General features: G+C 47.0%; 1 long non-coding RNA gene across 1 annotated transcript; it reads left to right on the top strand.

The window, feature by feature from the left end:
- The first annotated feature begins 1136 nt into the window (after window positions 1–1136).
- LOC120323183 lies at window positions 1137–2339 on the top strand. The gene is made up of 2 exons (XR_005563412.1): window positions 1137–1362; window positions 2136–2339. It is a non-coding gene; the product is annotated as an uncharacterized LOC120323183 (long non-coding RNA).
- Window positions 2340–19169: the final 16830 nt, after the last annotated feature.

Raw genomic sequence — 19169 nt, 5'->3', positions numbered from 1 at the left:
ACCCCTGCTAGGCTAGTTTTGCTCCCAGGGCACAGATCATGTTTGTCTTATCATGGTGTAGGATCCATCCCATCCAGCTCCAGTTTTATTACGCTTTTTAGATGTCTTTACATCTCCTCAATCCATATCTTCCCTTGTCCTCCCTACAACTACATCAAGAGCCCAGGAGTGCTGGGTCCAACACAGGAGCTGGAGTCCAAACACCTACAGGCACTGTGGACTCATAGCTCTGAGTGTTGTTTGATAAATGCTTGTCAGAGCTGAGCTGAAGGAGCCAGGAAAATTCCCTGCAGGCATCCCTGAGTCTGGAGGCAGCCTCCCCCCACAGCCCATTAGCATCTGCAAAACACTGGAGGGGACAGTGCTGGTGGGAGGAAGAGCTCAGGCCACTCCCTTTTGGTTCACAATGGGCAGCATCTTTCTCAGTTGTGCAAATTGCTCATGTGGTCTGGGGGGGCCATAAGCCCAAACTTCTCCTTAGAAAGGCCAGCCCAGCCCCTCCTGTCCCCAGTCAGCACAGGGCTCATCCCCAGAGCACAGCCCCTCAGTCCTGTGCCTGTGTCAGAGCTGCAGGCAGTGGGGGTGGATGGGGACAGGTGTCAGTGGTGCTGGACTACCAGGTGACAGCTCCTTGTCATTGGCAATGACAAGGGAACTGTTGCCTTGTGTGCACGTGCCAGTGGTAGCCACCCGGCTCAACAACTGCAGAGGTGGTGCTGGGAAAAAGTGCCTTAGGTGTTGTCCCTGACAGCTTCACTTACCCAGCATAGAACAAATGCAGGTGCCAAAAGAGTTGCAAATACAGACCTTGCAGGCTGGTCCTTTATTGACACATCCCCAAGACAGCATTGAATCCAGAAAGGATGGAAAGGGCTGCAGAGTAGTGAGGTGGTGTGGGGGTAACTGCAAGACCCTCATCAGCTGCACACAGATGGTCAGTTGTGCCACCCACAGGGTGCTGGGCACAGCTGTGCCAATGCATGAAATTCCATCCACCCGCCATCCACTCCTCTGTATCTTTCTTATCTAACAGGGAGTAGAAAGTTTTAAATTGCCATGTGAGCAGAGAGGGGATAAGCTCTTAGGAGGGGTGTATAATGGTGGATTTCTCCTCTGTTCCACAGAGCTCTGTTGTCACCTTTGCTCTGCTCTTGCCACACTGCAGCACCTAGCCCTGGGCATGACTGAAGCTGGGAACCAAAAGCTGGCCAGCACAGAGCCCAAAATACCCAACGACATCCATGACACAATCTCAGAAGAGCCTGTACCATCTTATAAATTGTCTGTGCAGTGGGATCTGTCAGGAGGAAGCACAGCCTGCCTCCATGGAGACGACAAAGTTTGGGACTGAAGCAGTGAGAGGTAAAGTTCACCCTGCACATGCATTACTGCCTGCACTGCTTCGTGCTACAGCTTAGGCATGGCTGACCCAGGAGAATGTCTTTGGGGAACACAGCTGGGAGAACAGGGCTGTAGTGGTTGACATTAGCTCTGCTTAAGGCTGAGAGGCTGCATCTGGTTTGGATCTCCCCTGCTGCTGCTGTGCTCTGGCTGCAGACTGAGAGATGAGCTAAGAGAGCCTGAAGCTGTGCCCTGCCGCAGGCTGGCTTTGCACAGCTCTGGAGGCACAGAGGTGGCCTAATGCACTTTGTTACTGCTCCTTATTATCAGACTCCACTAATGAATTCTACTAATGCTCAAAACCCTGCGTGACAAAGAAACCCTTGATCTTTTTCCACACCCTTCCTTACTTCTAACGCCTGTAACGCTCCTTTCTGTAGCTGAGGAGTCCCACCCGGCATAGCACAGCTCAGCAGGTGGCAAAAAATGTATAATCCTTAAAGGAGCCTAGCTGAGCCTGGATGCTTCCTCTCCCAAGGTCTCACTGCTAGTTCTTGCACAGAGAGGAAACCTTGCCTTTCACCAGGCCAGGAATTATCTTGCAGTTTGGCCTGGAGCTCATTTAAATCATGTTCTCTGGTAGTGGCTCCTGCTTTGCAAGGCAGCCCCAGGAGATTCCCAGGCTGGGGCAAAGAGGGTAATTGCTATCTAATGAATGGAGGTGAGCATATCACCCATGGTCCTGTAGCCATCATCCCTCAAATACAAAGCTTCCACCACCCTTTCTTCCATAGGCACAGGATCATCATGGAGCAGTGCTGTGAGCTTTGATAATAAACTGACCCTGCAGAAGAGAGAAGAAGGAAGGAGAGGGTTCCTGCTGCCCTGGGCATGGTGCAGGTAGCCCAGGGCAACTATCACTAAGAGACATCAATGTTTTTTCCATCTGAGTGCTAAGCTTTATAAACACAATAAAGTATCATGCAGAGGACTGCTTATATATTGCCTGTGACTTTTGTATATCTTAATTTAAGAGTTTACAAATTGCACAGTCCTTCTGCCTAGTTGGCAGCTATTGAGATCCCAGAAGGAAGTTCTTTGACCACTTCCAAATGTACTGTCCAAATATCTGTAGAAGAAATACCGTGGTAAGAGAACCTGTCACAAAGTCCATCACTGCGTACAGTGGGCTCTTATCTCTTGCTGTGCCTTTGGAGACCACTTTGTTCTTTCTTCTAGTCCTTTTCTTTAACTGGCTCTGTCTTTACTCATTTAAGGCCTTATACTTAGACAAGATGCAAATTTTGCATAATAAAAGGGCTCCTTAATAGCTGGCAGTGCATGCTGCTGCTCCCTGTCTCCTGTTGTTGAAAATCAAACAAATGTAAAAGTAGGAGCTGAATGTCTCTGCATCTGGGAGTCCTTGTAAAGAGCTGGAGAGGAGAGTTTAGGATGTACCCTTTTCCCAGGAAAAGAAATTGAAGAGTTCAAGAAATCATAATCCTTAACAAACCTTTCTCCAAAGAATTTTGCTTTAAATACTTTAAATCACACTGGGCCTGTACATTTTTGCTCATAGCTTTCCTTGCTTCTCTTGACTGCACAGTCCAGTGAAATTCCAGATTCTTTACCGAGAAATGCTTTTGAATGCTCCATCCCCACCTACACTTTTAGACCCCTAAGGGGAACAAATAAACAGAAGGGAAGCTTCTCTGCAAGCAGAAAAGAAGTCAGCAATTTTCTTGCACCACTGGAGGCTTCACACAACGCAGCATCTGCAGGCCCTAGTGCTGTATTGCCTTGAGTAACTCATGTTCCTAGGTGTGGTTTCCAGGCAGAGCTAAGTTCTGGTCCACACCAACGCACACTAGTATTTTCTTGGCATGCTCTAGTCCATCTCTTTACAACAGGCTCACAATTGCTTGGCTTCATCTCAGTGTGGCAAACACATAAAAAACGCTGTAGTAAGTGAATTTAATTTGTCTCCTGGCCTAGCAGCAGACCCTCTTCGGTGAATGATCAGAGCTCGTGTTTAAAAGCTCACTGCAAAAAACAGAATCCATGGTTGATTGAGCTCTCAGTGTTGGGAAACCTTGAGATCTGTAAGTGGAGAAGGAGCCCCATTAATTCCTGTCTAGACTGGCTTCTGAGCCCAGGTTCCAGAGATGAAAGGACACTTTATTAACACAGGACATAAATCCACCCTGCCAACAAGTCCACACTCCTCTAGATTATTTACACCTCTCTCCCTCCCTCTGGTCATTGCCTGTCCCTATATAATCTACATTAAAATCCTGACAGGATTAAACCAACATGTCTTACACTTTAAATATCAGACTCTGTGTGCTTTCTTTTCCACACAAAAAAAAAGACTTCATGTTTTTACAGATAGACTGGGAAAAAAAAAGTAGATGTCTAAGGAAAGGAGCTTGATGTTATGACTGAGAGATAAAATGTGCTCTTGGAAGATTTTACTGCAAATGTGGCCTTTGCCACACCTACTGCTCCTCTCCCTGGTGTGTTTGGCCCTGTGTGTGACTAAGAGCCAGCCAGGGGCCGTATGAACCGAGCCATCTAGACTCTGAGCATCACCTTCCTGCATAAGGGATGACAACCTGTGATCAGACTACAGCCCCTGTGTTATGCAGGACTGTCCTCCCTGGCAGTGCTGTGCTCAGCAACTGGATCAAGGACTGAGGGATTGTGGAGGGCATGGGCAGTATAGGATGGAGGCTCTGAGGAGGACAGGCTTTTTTCCTTTGAAGATTTTGTGAATTTTCTTTGCTCTTGAGGCTTTGCCCCTTTATTTTCTGACACTGGAAAGTTTCTATAGCTTGTCCATGGGTTTTCTGGTGTTTATGGAAAGAGCTGCAGCACTGTATGAGAGTAGTGGATCCTGTGATTTTGTGTTTGCATGAGCTTCTCCACCTTCCCTTGAAGCCAGGAAATGGGGAGAAAACAGTGCTTATGGAAAAGAACCTCAAGAGAACTTTGGCACAAATGAACTTTTAGGCTGAAAATGTAAAATGTTCATTCAGTCTATGACTGTCTCTGCAACCCTTGGCTCATTTCTGGTGTGGGTCCTGTTCAGCCATAGGACTGAGGGGTGCAGTGATGTGGAGCATTAATGAGGTGGGTGCTATGCACTGAAATGAAAGGCAGGCAAGGTGCCTGTAGCTACAGTCAGCAATATTTCTGGGTGATGTGGAAGAGCTGCAGCCTGCACGGTGACATCCAGGCACAGCTGCAGGACTGGAGTTGGTGCTTCCCAGACACGCATGTGTCCCATGTGACCCCTAATACTTTGGATTAATTTGTTAGAAAGAACAGATGAGTTCATGAGCACAGTGATGCAGGACTACCTTCCTGTCTCAGGCCCTGTGCATTTCCAGTGCTACTTGATACATCCAAAGTGATAACAGCCTGTGATGATAGAGTTGCACAGTGCTCAAAGCCATGTGACTCACAGTCGTGCTGCAGATTTCAGCACGTTGTAGCAATGGTAGGCTAAGGAAATGAGGAGTGCTGTTGAAAGGACACTCTGAACTTTTGTATTGCCAGACAGAACTCTCCTTGTTGTCGTAGCCTCCTTGGGTCTGCATTTTACCTGACTGCAGCACCTGCAATCCTTTTGTATTTGTTTTCTGTTGCATTTTTAGCAAATGAGCTTACTGGCATGGTCAGTTTGAAGTCATTAGCAAATGTTTACCTAAAGTGAGTTTGAAACCTATACAAAAGATAATTTGAAGTGTTTCCAAGATTTGCATTCATTTGGCCAAAGAAATCATGACACCTGATTTATATGCCCAATCCAACATAACCAAGCTACTCCAATTTTGAATATCTAATGTTTGCATTGAGCTTGAAAAACTGTTTCCAAACAAAGGCTCAATCAGACTACAGAAATATTTCAAATAGGTAAATGAAAATAAATCAAAAGCTGTTCACATACCTGAAGAAAAGAAATCACCGAACATATTATTCAACAGCTTTCCTATTTACTTTTTTCAGTGTCATCTTCCCATTAAACACCCAGCTTTTGACTTTACTGTTGAGTTTATTGTTATTTGGGGCCTCAGTAAAGAACTGTTCTTAAACAGTTTCCATCCTTTCCTTTCTAGCAGCTGTCTCTGAGCTGGAAGAGCACAGTATAATCCCCACATCCTTTCTGCTCACACAGAAAAATTTCCTGTGTGTTGTCATCTTTTTCATTCCCAGGTTTGTGTCAGGATGAGCAGAGGGCTCCAGAGCTCCAGGATGCAATAGACCACAAGCCTGAATAAGACAAGAGCCTTATTGAGCCTGTCCCAGCTAGGAGCCTGTCCCCCCAGTGCCCGCCGGGCACAAGCCATCATCCTCTGTGTGGGAGAGCACGTGGCAGCTGCTGGATGCAGGGATGGGACATGCTGTGTTTGTGTTAAGGACGGAGCTGGAGCAATAGGCTTTTGTGTAGCAGAAATAGACCACAGAGTCCCAGAATTACTTCCCACTGGCTTTTCTTTGGTTCATCGGTTTCAGTATCTCTGTGGGTACAATCAGCCAGAAGCCATCTGTTAGTCTGGCCTGGGAGAGAAGGCTGAAGTAGGCAGTGTGGGGAGAAAAATCTCTAGAAATAGCAGACATTTTTACCATTTTATGAAGCATGTTTTCACTTTTCCACTAGTATCAACTCACCAGGAATTCTAGCAGGAACAAGCTCGGTTTCATGTTATTCTCTTGTTTTTCCAGCTTTTTTTATAGATATATGTAGATATAGATTTTTACATAGATACAGATATAAATTGAAAGCCAGTATATGTTTGTAAGAATTAAGTCACTACATGCCTGCATGACTTTAACCCGATTAACAGTGTCACAGATCTTTATGCTCTCTGCTGTAGGCAGTGCTGTGATGGCCACGGGTGTGAATACACTGGATCACTTGAAATTGGGAACTGCCGTCAGTGGGCTTGTCACTGTGGTGCAGAGCACAGCACAGTGCTCCCGAAATGCAAGGTAATGACAGGACAGATGGCCCACAAGGACTTTCACCTGCCCCTGATGGTATCTGAGCTAGAGAGTTTGACAGCATCATGACTATCCCTGCATCTCCACATAATCCTGTAGCCTGCTTCACTGCAGACATGCTCTATGTAACAGTTTGGAACTCCATTCCCAAGCATGAGGAACAGAGGTTTTACTATCTAAATACTCAAATACATCCTCACATAAGGGCAGCAGATGGGTTAGTGTGGATCTCAGGAATTAAAGCTTCCCCCAAACCTCCATCCACCAGATGTTCCACTGTTTTAGTGTTTGGGTTTTTTTTGCATATACCTAGAATCACCTCTCCTTTCTGCAGCACACAGCTCTTCAGCTCCTTACAAACCCAAACAAGGTACCAGTGGGTACCTGTGTTCTGCCACAGCTGGAAAATGGCAGGCACTTCCTATGAGAAGTTGAGAAATAATTTTTAAAAATTTTAAATTTCAACAATAAATGGATAAAAATAGAATACTTTCCCATGAAACAAAAGAAATGTTATATAACCAACCACCCTTCATCAGATAATGCTGCTAAAGTAAGAACTCTTTCCAGCTGGCATGTGTCCCATCTTTCATTTCCACCAGGAATTGAGGAGAGAGAAGGAAATGGCTGGGAACCTTTCGGAACATGCTGACATGGAAAACCCCACCACCTCCTACTGGAAAGATGCTGCAATTACCTGTTCTAAAACCGTTTAACAAGAGTTGGGGAGAATTGTCCACAAGGCACAGAATTCTTGTAAACTTTTTCTATAGCCATGTATGGGGACATTTTTCTCCTCTGTTTAACTTGCCTGTTATTTCCTCCTTCTGGCATTTATTAATCAGGCTGGTTAACCATTCAGTCCAGCCTAAAAACCAATCTCATCACAAATCCTGTTCTCTGTGGTGGACTCGGGAAAGACTCTAGCTGAACAAACTCACTTCTCTTGTCTTAACTCTGAAGGGCAAAACTAAATGCTGAGGATAGATGTTTACCATGAAATTCACACTAAAGGTTTCCTGTTTGGAGCAGCCGGTAGTGCTAGGGACACTAGGATTTCCATTTGTAGACAAGCTCTGTTTTGACAGAACAGTTCATGATTCATCAACAATTTGGGTGCTTCTGGCTATGCAGTATTCATTGCACCCGTCCCACTCCTGATAAACAGATTCAGGAGCTCTAATCACAGGGGTAGTATATTCAATAACCATTGCTCTTTAATTGTTTGTGATCTTTATCTCTCTTTCCCCTCAAGGGTTTTTTCCTGTGGGAGGACCAGTTTTTCTCTTTGAACTGACTTTTCCTTTCAACATTTGTCATTTGGGACTGCTCAAGTGCTGTTTCAGTGCAGAAGCTGCTTGCAAACTATTTGTAGCAGCTGCTTTTTTGGAAGCTTGCTGTTTGCAGTATGTGATTGCTCACTTAAACCACCCGACATTGCCTTTCCTTTACAGCATTGCATGAGACCCCCGCACAACACAGCATGCTTTTCAGAGTATGCTGAACCCCAGAGAGCTGGGGTTCAGCCAACCTCCTGCCTCTAGTTGACTCATGTTTTACCCAGGGGGAGTATTTCCAGCGTCCTGCAGGACCCCTGTGAGCAGTGTGCTGTGAGTGACTAGGGAGGGGTGAACCAGCCAGGCATGATGGTCAGGTGGGGGGCTGATACTGGCTCCAGTGGGACTGTCTGCACCCTTAGGGACTGGCCTTTCTGCCTGGGAGTTCTGCATAGAAAGCCTCAGGGCACTTAGAAGATGAACATGTGTTTGGGATAGAGGAACAAGTGAAAAATAGCATGAGACAGAAAGTAAAGCTACAAATTGTTTCCATCAGCAGAGTTGTTGTGTCCTATGGCTTATGTGTGTTTTCTTGGAACATGGGAATAATTACTGGATGGCTCTCCCCATTTGCATCTAATTATTAAAATCAATAATGCATACATTGGTCTGAAAGTGATTTACATGCACAACTTCTCCTATTTGTTTGTAGCCAACAGAACTGCTTGTGTCTGAGGAACCGTGAAACCCCATGTTGCTCTCACTGTTCCTGTCTAACACGCTCTGCAGCTCCTGTTTTTAATCTCTGCTGGTCCCCACCTGAGCAGTTCCCTGAGGAGGACCTTGCTGCACACCTGGGAGTCCCAGCCAGGCAGGATGCAGCCAGGGCAGCTCCGTCAATATTGACTTAGCTGCAGGCTTTGGTGCACAGTGATGGTTATCTTGTTCACCAGGTAAGATTTAGCCCCGTTAGCACAAGTGTCTTTGAAGCCATTAAATAAACAAAATCGATGGAGTTGAAAAGGGGGGGGTCCTTTCAAATTGAGGCATGTTATCAGCCCGTGCAGGTCACACAGACCAAGACCTGCACTTTGGACTGCATACTGGGGTGTACTGGGCAATAACTGTAAATGGGACTTTTGCAGGGTGGTCTCTGTCCACCACACTTATTTGCTTCCCATATAACTGTCTCCTCTCCCTTGCATTCTGGACACAGCAATTTGCAGGGTTTTCTTTCCTGGTGTGGCTGTGCAGCCCTGCTTTCCCAGCTCTGGCATTAGACAGGATGAAAACTTTCCATCTGCTGATGTTTGCTTTATGGGAAGGAGTTTTTTGCACAGCATGAAACTTTCCATTGTATTCACAATTGGTTTCCAGCAAACTAAGTAAAGGTGAAAAATTCCTCCCTGACTCCATGGGCAGTGGCACCCCAGGGCACAGAAGCCTTGCTGGAGCCAGACCCCAGGGGCAGGACTGCCACCAGCAAGGGGTGGCACAGCCTGACCTTGCAGGTCTGCCCACAGAGACACACTGCTCTGGGGAATGGGGTTATGTTGGCTCAGGCCATGCCAGCTGGAAATTCAGGAGAGAGCCTAGTGATGGCTATGCCTGCTGTATGCAAAGCCCTGACTGCTTTCCCCAGTGGGCAGTGAAAGCTCACAGGTAGCTATAGGAGCTCCTCCCTTGAGCACAAGCCAGCTGCTTTCCTGGTAATGGAGGGAGCTTGCACTTGGCAGCCCCTGAGCTGCCAGAGGGATGGGTGTGTATTTCCCAAGTGAATCCTAGTTCCTTGCAAGTCCCTTTTTCCCCCCCATCTGCTAATGCTCCAAAAATTTCCTCCGGGATCCACAGTATCTGTATGGCTGCTTGCTAAAAGGGTTCTGTAGTCAGTGCATTCATCCTCTGCGTCCTGAAATAAAAGGCAGGATCTTGAGGAGGGCAATAACAATCTTGCCCTTAGTGCAGGAAGACTGTTTGCATGGTGCAAGTAGGGTGAGCTCCTGCACAGTGACCATTCACAGACACGCAGTGCTCTTTGGTTTGCTTGGTGTTGGGCCAGGACACACAGATCTCACTGGCCTTCAGCTGTGCCTGGTGTGAACAGCTGTGTTTAAACCAAGAGGAGGGACTGCAAAACTGGTAAATAAGGCCCACTGGTGCGTCACCTTAAAGGTAGTTGATCTCACCGGAGAAGGGTGAGTTACGCAGTTGTCCTGGCTAAAAAAGGTGATGGGGCAGGGAATAGGAGGAAGCAGCCTGGCTTGCTGCCCTGGAAGGGAGACGTGGTGCTTTTGAGGTGGGGAGATCTTCTGGGAATGTGAACTTTCTGGCCTTGGCTACAGTCCAGAAGCTTCTGTGTTAGGGATGAGGAAAAAAAAAGGGAGGTGAGAGAAGAGGCTCTGAGATCAGACTCAGGGCAGCAGAAAAGTGATTAACTTTAATGAGAGGCTCCAAATAGAAAATGGAGATAAACCTATGTGGGTGGCGTCTGGTCTAGGACTGACTCATGAGTGTCTCTGGAGATACAGAGCCTCTAGCTCATTGTCCTCTCATCCTGCAAATAATCATGTGCTTCTAGAGAAAAGGCTCTGAGGAGATAGGTTTGGGGAAGGGATGTACTTGGGTGAAAAGAGGTTGCAGGGAGCTATCAAAAGCTTTCCTGAGATGAACTGTGTTCGGGGGAGGGTACCTGAAGTGCCTGTGCTCATCTGATCCATCCTGCAAGGTGGTGACATGGTAAGTGTGATGGCTTCTTTGCTGCCCAATGCAAAATGAATGCAGATAGTTTTATATTGTTCCCCAGTGTTACAAACTAACCTTCATTTCATGTTAATAACTTGATATAGGACTTAAATGTTCTCAATTAGAACAAAATACCGGTACCTCTCCCATTAGGAAGTCTTCAGCAACTGGGACAGGTTTAACCATTGAGTGGCTAAATCTGCCGCTGGATTAAAGTCTAATTACCCTGTGATGAATCACACTGTAATATTTCATACAAAGCACTAGGTTTACAACCAAGCCTAAGTGGGAGGTCCCCAGTGTTCATTGTCACGCTCAGGTCACTGCTTCACATTCCTGTTTTAACTTGATTCTGGTGATTTAAAGGAAAGTAAGGAAAAGAAATACCAATTCTGTCAAAGTACCATGAAGGTATTTAGCTCTAGCTTTTTTTCCAACTAGAAAAGAAGACCCTGTGTTTTGCCCTCTTTGCCTGCTGCAAGCCAGAGGCTGTTTCAGGACTGCATTTATGCTGCTGTCTGAAAGCTTGGCTGAGTCTGACTCACTTGGCAAGGACCAGAGCAGTGCCAGGCAAGTCGGCTTACGTGGTGACCTTAGCGCTGCAGCCACTCTCGCCAGAGGCAGTTGGTTTCCCTAAATGCCATTCCTCAAGGTATTTTCAAGGGGCTTGTTGCTAAGGTCCCGTTGGCTGTGGAATTGTGCCTCCAAGCCATTGGATCAGAGGTTTCTCCATAGTGTCCAAGGGTAAACCTGAGGGTTGTGTCCTTGTTAAAGCTGTGAGAGGGAAATGTGGCCCTGGACTTACCCTGTTTGCTGGGGAGGCAGATTATGTTTTGCTGGGTTTTCCCATTAAATCCCTATCTCCTAATAAAATACTACAAGAAAAAATTCATTGTTCCTGCCAAATTTAACAGGAAATTGAGATTAAATATTTTTACTTCAGCAAACTTGCTTTTTAGCAGCCCAAGAGTTTCCTGGGGGTGGGTAGACGCCTGCTTGGTCTATCCTTTAAGCCAGCCCTGGCAGAGCAGCTCACTGCAGGGGGCTGACCACTGCTTGAGACCACACTGGAGCCAGGTTTGCTGAAGGGGATGTAACTCTGGCTGCTGTCACACTTCTACAGGCTTTTCTCACAGCTGAGCTTAAATATAAGGAGAGGAATAAGAGTTTTGCCTCCAAACATGAAATCAGCTTTGTGTAATACCAATTAGGGGTAAAAAAGGAAGGGGTTTAGCCCTGCTTGTATTACTAGAGATACCAAGAGCACTGCTGTGCTGTGGGAAGAGGGGTAAGAGGGAGTAAATGAGCTGACATAGAGCAGCAATCACAGTGTGGCAGCTATTGACAAGCCCCAGTTCAGGAACAGCTCTGAGAGGAGGGTCTCTGGTTGCTCAGGATATGACAATACTCCTCATCCATCCTATTGTGAGGAGAGAAAGGAACAACCATTAAAACTGATAAACAGTCTTAATGGAAAATGGGAAGCCTGGATAATAGAGCAGGAACAAGATGCAATTTTACTGCATCTACCAGAAAAAAAAATCTTTTTAATCCAGAGAGAGAAAAATGACTAGTGCAGCCCAAAAGCAAGGAAAAAGGCAAGTGGTGCATAATGAAGTAAATAAACTAATCTGTAATGGCCTTGTTAAAGCAGCAAAGGATGTTTTCTATGTGTGAATTGTAGGAGTTTTGCACAAGTGGCAAGGAGGCTGATTTGGGAGAGGTAACTGGTACCTGGGAGGGCACAGCCACCTGCAGCCACCTGCAGCCCACCAGTGCCACAGTGTGACCCACATCCTTGGCCAGCCCAGCTGCCTGAACAAAAGCCATCCTTCCCACCTCCTGTGCAGTACAAAATGAAGTCCCCAAGGCCATGTGGGCCCATCCAGGTCCTTTACAAAGGTTGCAAATGGCTGTGGAAATAGCCAGAGTTTGAGCCAGGGCACAGCAAAAGTTTGCCAGCCGCTCTCCATCCTGCGCTCCATCCTGGAGGAAATCCCAAGGTCCTCCAAAGCCATCGGACAAACCCCCAGGGATCAAGCCCATCTTCTTGAGCCACGCTGCTGCTCAGCTGGACAGGTGGCTTGTGCTCCCACTCTGTCAAGCCCAAAAAGTCCATCTCTAGCCTGTCTGTGCTCCCAGTTCTGTCTCCCAAAACTTCTGGAGGTTACTGTGGCACTACAGGTCTGTCTTGTGTAGCCGATGTACCTGAGCTGTGATAAAGGAACTTCTCAGCAGGTCTTGCTGCAGCCCCAAACCTTAGTCCTGTTAAATGTCCCAGACCCAACAAGCCATCCTTGATTTTTGCTTCCACAGTGCAGTGTTTGCTCAGTTTTAAGAGCAATCCTTGTGGTGGAAGTACTTTCAATTCCAGTGATCTCTAGGCAGGAAGTACTTACTTTTCTATAATATTTTTAAAACAACCTACAAATTCATTCATGGAAATGGAAGTCCCTGTTAAAGCTGTAAGTTTCTCCTAAAACATGGTAGAAAAGGCTTTGTTTTCTGTTTAGCTGTTTAGACTGTTAAAAATGTTCCTGTACGACCTGCAGGTTTTGTCCTGCTCTATTCTAGGGGACTTTTCACAGGCTACAAACTAGACTGGATCAACAGACTCTGGACACCAGAGAGGCAATTATAGCTACAAATGAAGCAGTATCTCTGTTGTGCTTGATGGCAGTAAAATGCTAAAGAAAAGCTGAAAACAAAAGGGAAAAATATCAGAATGAAAAGTAAGGGATAGGAGGAATCCTCCTCTGAGGGATTTGGAAATACAGCTAACAGTTTTGTCAGGGGGAGACAAAAAAGAAATACTGTTGACTATAAAGACCTGGTCTTTTTTGTTCCCTAACTTCACATCAAGGATTATTTAGGCAGCCTCCTAGGAGAGAGAAAATCCTTCGGTGAATGTTAGCGAAACCCTGGATTTATGACACGCAGCTCTGCAAATCTTTTTCTGGCCAAGATGTTCTTGGGATTGGCCTGTAAGAAAGACAGTGGGAATGCTGGGGAAAGTTGCTTGTAGAGCTTTTCATGTGGTTTCCATGGGTGGAAAAGTGTGACTGCATTCCCTGCCTTCTTGTAAGTGGCCAAAACAGCTGTTTTATTTAAAGCATGGCTTGAAGTCTCAGTTATGTTACGGAAAACCAGCACATCAGGGAGAGGCCTGACCACGTGCAATGTGCAGCTCTGGGAAATCACTTGTTTAGCTTGAATGTCTTTGGAATGGGCTGGACAGAAATCTTGATGCTGGCAGCCCTTTGTATGCTGCAGGTTCCCAAGATGCTAATAAAAGACTGTATGGATGCCATACACATGATGTGCACACATGCTGCATCAGGATCTGAGCTGCTGCACTTGTTTGCATGGGTTTGATTTCCTTGTCAAAGAGGAACAGGCACTGATTTGCTTTCAAGGGACAAGGCTCCTTAATATAGCATTGAAATGCAAGCCCCTGCTAAGTTACCTACTTGATGTTTGCTCGGAGATCTGAGAACAGTGCCCTCTACTCTCAGGGCAGATTAAATGTATGAGCTGGAACACTGGGCAGTGATAGATGTCAGGGAGAGAGGGAAATACAATAGCATGTCAAGCCAGGAAACCCCAGCAAGTTATTTCCCAGAGAAATAAGGGTGGCATCCTCCAGAGAGCACAGGTGGTACTCCCTAAGCTGCTGCTGCTGGCAGCTGTGAGCAACAGACCGGGCAGTCACGCTCAGCTCCCCTCTGCCTGCACCCTGCTCTGGCTGCTCTGCTAGGAACAGCAGCATCCTGAACACCGGGGATGGCTACCGGAGAACTACAGTGTATCAGTGTTGGGCTGCTCTGCCACGGGGCAGAGCCCTCCTCATGCATTTGTGCTTCCAGTTGCTGATCTCAACATCCAGGCTTTTTTCTTCTGCTTGTTCCTGCTCCCCATGTTCACAGCTGACCATTCTCTTGGGTGAGCAGGTACCCCCGCTGCAGTTCCACTGCTGATCAGTCCCACTGGCTGGGTTTGTGCTCGACCTTCCTTCCCTGACTCTGTGTTCCCTCTCACTCCTACCAGCTGTGTTTGCAGTCTGAGCTGTCCTGCTGAGTCCCTTTCATAATGAAGACGGAAGGGAAAGGAGGCAGGAAGATAGTTTTTACCCAGGTCTCAGACGTGAAGTCATCAGGTTATTTGGCTACCTGAGTCCAACTTTCTTGAACACTGGCAGTACAGGACACAGTCTTGACAGACTGGACTTGCAGTTTCTTAAGCAGAGCACAATACCCCTTTGTGTGGGGTTCCTGGACCAGCCAGGTTAGGTTTTGTTTGACAAAGCCTCTTTAAATTTCTTTTTTTTTTTTTCCTTCATGGAGTTGTTGAGAAAAAGATTTCTTTCTTCTTTCACTCAAACCTTAGCCTCGAGTTTGCACAAAATAGGTCTGTGACTCTAGAGCCAAGTTTCAGGTTTGCAAATAAACCTGTAACCCAGGCAGTCTGGGTGTTTCATAATTGAGTTTGTGGACAAAAAAATGCTATGATTTTAAACTTAGAGAAAAAAAATATGGGAGAAGCCAGAGAATTATAATTTATTTCACCCAGCATCTCCTACAAGCTCTGTGTAGAAAATTAGTCTGTGTGCAGCTTCTTCATGTGTCAAGTGGCACAAAGAAGTTGCGAGATGTCTCACAGGAGTCATGTAAACCTTTCCCTGTGTTTCCAGAGTGCCTGAGGTCCTCTCAATAAAGAGGATGAGAGAAGTGAGGGGGATGGAGGGAGTTTCCTCTGAGAAGGGGAATCCAGAATGAGAAACACATTCAGCCACTGCAAACAGCAAAAACACACGCGCTTTGATTCCAGGAGCCAGACCATGCGTGCCTCACATGTGCGGCTGCCCAGATTTATGGTCTGTTATCCTCTGAGGCAATTACTGGAGTTTGTTGTGGAGATCTGCATGAGCAATGCACAGGTTGCCCACTTAGCCTGGCCTTCTGAGAAATGACACGGTGCTCATTCTGCCAGCACTCGCCATGTGCTGCGGCCGGGAGCAGCTGTGCTGGAAAACCACCACAGAGGAAATCACAAGTTAGTGAGTCACTGAGATTGCTGCCAGCCTGTCAGGAGTCTCTCCATAACTCAGCTTTCATGTGCCTCTACTTCAGCTCTGAAGAAGGCTCAGATACCACCTTTAGCAGCGGAATGGACACTAGAATATGAAGAAGGAGCAGGAGCAGATGAACAGAGAGACCTGGTTTTCACTCTCCAGTCCTAAAGGGAGGCCAGCACAGTGGAGGGGAGGATCACCCTGGCAGCCCCAAACACTGCTTCCCATGCAGCCTGTGATGCACCCCCAGACACCCCATGAAAGACAGCAGAGATGTCACCCCAGACCCCTTGGACTTGCCTGAGGAAGGTGCTGCTTGGGACAGGGCCAGGACTGTTGCCAGAATGCTTTTGGCCCAGCTGCAAGCATCAATATTGAGGTCCTCTCAAAGCTGTTCATGGCTTTGGTCCAGCTACGAGGTCCAAGTGGTTCAGGCTTTATCTCTGCTTTAGGAGACCACTTGAAGCTGCTCTGGCCAAGAACACACTCCTGTGCCGTGGGCTGGACTGCATTTATATCACTCACATCTGTGAGAACCAGGAGGAAGCTGTTGATGTAAGGGTATTAAACAGGCCTCCAAGCAGCAGCTTTGTGGTGTGACATGCAGGTTCTCGTGAATTAGACCAGCTGGCAGCTAAGGGCTTTCCTTTCCAGAGTAAGGGCTGTGCTGCTCATGGCCCCTGGGCAGAGGTGCCTCCTGCAATCTGAGGAGGCTTATGAAGATGAAGCTGGAGTACAAACCCCTGGGAGAAGAGGGTAGTGTTGTGCTGTGGGAGACAGAGCTGGAAGGGGCACCACTGCTGTCTCCCTGCTGTGCTGTGGAGATGGGCTCCCTCCTTGGGGCTGACTCTGGCCCCTCCCGCCTGCACCCCAGAGACAGTCCCAGCTCATCACACTGGCCCACAGCTTCAAATGCCTCTCCTCCTTAATCTCTAACAAGTGAGGAGTGGGATGCCGAGCAAACTGGTTCCCAATGGCTTGTGTTGGGGGTGCTGAGCTGGGTCTTGCTCCCCTTAAAGCCAGTGGCAAAATCCACAGGAGGCAGAGGTGCAAAGATGCTCCCTGGCAGAGCATCCAATGCTGTTTTCCTTGGAAGTGAGAGGTGGTCCATGAGGTGCAGTTTTGTCAGTGAGCAAGACCAGGCATTTTCAACATCAAAACAGACAGGAGAGTGAAAAGCATTTTCTATTCAAACATAGTTGGATAAAGCCTACATTCGGGATTTGATGCTTTTACTGCTTTCTTTTGCAAAAACTGAGCAATAATTCTTGTTTTGGGGCTAGGAGCTTTTCAAGCAATGAAACTATTTTCTTCAAATCTCAGTTTTAAAGCAGTCCATTCTGCACTGAGTTTTTGGATGAGTACTCACTACATTTTTCAGCCATGTCTGTGCAACACATGTTCCCCACAGCAGCAAGTGGAGGGATTGCTGCTCCTGCTGCCTGAGGGGCAATAAGGGCTGTGGGATGCAGCGCTCCCTCCCTGCCTTCCCCATTTTTAGACTCACTTCTGCTCCAAGCACTGGTGTGTGCTGAATGTGCCATCACTGGAAGATCCCCTACACACACTGGTTCTTGGCTGGTGACAACAACAGAAAGATCACAGTGCCTGGGAGAGGTGCTGGGGAGACACTTGACAGCGGGGTAAATTCCTAGCTTGGAGTAATGCTGCCTTGTGTTTGTGTGCTTTGATCAACCGTGGTTTAAATTGACACTTGGATTTTACTTGCTTTAACTTCATGTGCAAAGTAATTCGAAGTAGACAGGTCCCTTGGACTGCTCAAGGAGGCTTCCAGATGAACTCTGGTGAGCCTTGATGAGGCAAACTCCATATTTGCTACCCACTCTGTCCCTTCATGGGAAGCACCCACTGGCAGGACCAAGGCTGCAGCAGCTTATTGGTGCTGGCTCGTCCACTCTTGCAGCCTCAGCTGTAGGACATTCTCTTCAACTGCCCAAAACTCTACCAAAAGTCCAGTTTGGGACCTCCAGATCTGAAAAATTTGTTCTCACTTTGGACAGCTCATTGCTAGTGAGCAAACTTCCCAGCCAGTGTCAGAAATGCTGGTGAAATATAAGAAGATCCCTTTTCTCAGCAGCAGCAGCAGTAATGCTGGTTGGCATCATGAGTTGGTGGTTGGTTCAGTGGAAAGGCAGCGTGGCCAAGCTCACAGAGGCTGGAGCTGTTTATGAACTCGGATCACATTCAGTGGGCAATTTGGGAGGAAAGAAAGACGGAGAATAAAAGTAAAAAATGAATATAACACACACACTTTGAATTGAGAAAGTTCTGTGTATTGTGTTGAACTTCTGTTCCACTCTGAAGTGCTGAATTTATTATTTTTGAATGAGTGAATGAATGAGCTTAGAACTAAAACAAACAAACAAACAAACAAACAAAACACTGTAAGTGAAACACATGAAAAGGAAACAAAATCTTTTCTCTTGGATTGAGTTAAAATGTTCTGTTTGACCAGGTATGATTGAGGCTTTCTTGGTTTAGTTTTGTTCTGTTTGCTGCCTTGTTTTGGAAAGGAGGGTGGAGGGAAGCCCACCTTCATGCTAGATCCACCCTAAAGGAAAGCTTTCCAAGCTAAAAAAAGGCCATTTTCCATCTGTGCCTGCTCTGACCTTCTGGAAGGGCCCTCCACGTGGCCGCCACCTCGCAAGGGGTATCTGCACTCCCCAGATGATGCAGAGCTGTAGGACCCTCCCAGCTGCAGCTGACTTCTCAGGGCACGTGGCTTAGGCAGGCAGTCAGAAGACAGGGAGCAGGCTGCCATGTGTCATCCCTCTGAAACTCTCACCACACCCCACACTGAGCCTGGTAGCACCTCCCAGTTGATACAGCTCCGTGTAGCTTAAACTATTGTCTGCTTTGCTCATCTTCTGCATTAGCTTCCTGCTATTCAATTCTGCCCATCCCACTGTCTGTTCCAGTAAATCCAGGCTTCCTCTCTGATCAGTGGCTGCTCCTGCCATTCAGCAAATGCCACTGTCTGCTCTGGGGTGGCTGCATCTCAATGGAGGTGATGGCTGAAAACATAACTGAGGACAGTCAGGGCTGTTCCCTGCATGGGTAAGATGAAAGGTGGGTGTCCTGGCACCCCAAGGCCACCTCCTGAGTGTCTGTAGTCAGCAGTACAGGTGATGCTGGTTAAGCACATGGCTTCTTGGTGTGAGTTAGTCTTGATCTTCTTACTGAATGCTTACACAGATGTCCTCTGGGCCTTGTGAACATGTGTCTTCAATTAATTTTCATCAGCAGGGCTAACGTAAAACACTTTTCCAGTTGGAAAATTAGATGCCTGGTATACTCCAAGTGGCAGATTTTCAGGACAGGTCTGTTCTCATTCAAACTCTTAAGGGCAAATTTTCCAACAGGCAGAGAGGCAGCCACAGCTGTGGGATAGCTGGTGAAAAGCTGTTTGCATCCAACACCTGAAGGGCAGAACAGTTTGGATAATAGGGATCCTGCAGGAGGATCACTCTCGCATAGCATCATCTCCTGGAAACTGGCTCCTCACAAGTGTTTGAAAAGAAGAATTTCTCTCCAGGAGCCCTACATGGATGCAGACACCTGCAGCTCGTTAGTCTACAGTCACCACCCACAGAGGGTTTGCTGTCAGAAACAAGTTCTGTTGGGTGTCGGTGCCCAAGACATCACAGCAGCTTCCTCAGTCCCCCAGAGCTGCACTGACAAAAATCACCAGGAGCAGTGTGAGCAGGTTA

Source organism: Pipra filicauda, unplaced genomic scaffold (genome assembly GCF_003945595.2).
Source record: "Pipra filicauda isolate LSUMZ 115617 unplaced genomic scaffold, ASM394559v2 scaffold206_size1356665_pilon, whole genome shotgun sequence".
NCBI lineage: Eukaryota > Metazoa > Chordata > Aves > Passeriformes > Pipridae > Pipra > Pipra filicauda.
This window is presented reverse-complemented; position numbering and strand designations above follow the sequence as displayed.